General features: G+C 43.6%; 1 pseudogene; it reads left to right on the top strand.

Annotated features, from left to right (window-relative positions):
* The window catches only part of LOC110302760, a 51,978-nt pseudogene that overhangs the window by 48,083 nt on the left and 2,751 nt on the right, over positions 1-1,144 (top strand).

The raw sequence follows: 1,144 nt of genomic DNA, 5'->3' as shown, positions 1-1,144 counted from the left end.
TGGAATAACAAAAAACCTAGGATAGCAAAAACTCTTCTCAAGGATAAAACAACCTCTGGTGGAATCACCATGCCTGACCTAAAGCTGTACTAGAGAGCAATTGTGATAAAAACTGCATGGTATTGGTATAGTGACAGACAAGTAGACCAATGGAACAAAATTGAAGACCCAGAACAGCAATGACTTGTGCTGTAAGATCAAGAATAAATGGGACCTCATAAAATTGCAATGCTTTTGTCAGGCAAAGGACACTGTCAATAAGACAAAAAGGCCAACAGATTGGGAAAAGATCCTATACCAAACCTAAATCCAATAGAGGGTGCACTGGTTGTTTTATGTGTCAACTTGACACAGGCTCCCCAACTGCTTCTTGGTCATGATGTTTGTGCAGGAATAGAAACCCTGACTAAGACAAATTGATACCAGCATAGTGGGGTATTCCTGCGACAACCTGACCATGTTTTGGGGAGGACTGTGGAAGGACTTTGGACCTTTGGGCTAGAAGATCCATTCAGTGTTAAGAGCTCTGTGGGATGTTGTGTAGAGCTTAGAATATAATGTTGAGAACAGTGCAGAAGATGGAGGTCTGGCTTGTGAAATTTCAGAGGAAAGATTAAAGACACTTATCAGGGCCATTGCTATTTTGATTGTGAAGATTCTGTGGTTCTGGTTAACTGGGGCTGAAGAATCAACTGTGATTAACAAGATACCAGAACTACTAAAGTGAAAACTTTGCATTACTGGGACTATTGATGCTGGCTAGCTAGAGCTAAGAAATTAGCAGTGATCAAGAAGAGACCAGCATTGTTGAGGTGACATCTTCTGGGAAGTGTTTTCTGAGAGCACAGAGGCTGTGTTTCAGAGATAACCAAAGATGTACCTCATGCTGCAGTGGGACTTGGTAATGTGTAAGAGTCACCCAGTTGGTACTAGTTTTGAAGGCATGAAGGGGTCATGCAGAGCAGCTAAGGCTCGGCACTATGAGAGGCCATGGAAGGCCATTGGTGAAGGTGCAGCCTCAATTGCAATTGATGGCCCAGGACTGAAGGGGTCATGCAGTGTTTTGGAGATGCCAGTACTATGAAATGGCCACCAAGAACAGCAGCAGCAGTAGAGTACAGGCATCTGGAGCCTAGAGGATGAC

The sequence above is a fragment of the Mus caroli genome, chromosome 10 (genome assembly GCF_900094665.2).
Source record: "Mus caroli chromosome 10, CAROLI_EIJ_v1.1, whole genome shotgun sequence".
Taxonomy (NCBI): domain Eukaryota; kingdom Metazoa; phylum Chordata; class Mammalia; order Rodentia; family Muridae; genus Mus; species Mus caroli.
The sequence above is the reverse complement of the archived record's forward strand: the minus strand, read 5'-3'. Positions and strand labels throughout refer to the sequence as shown.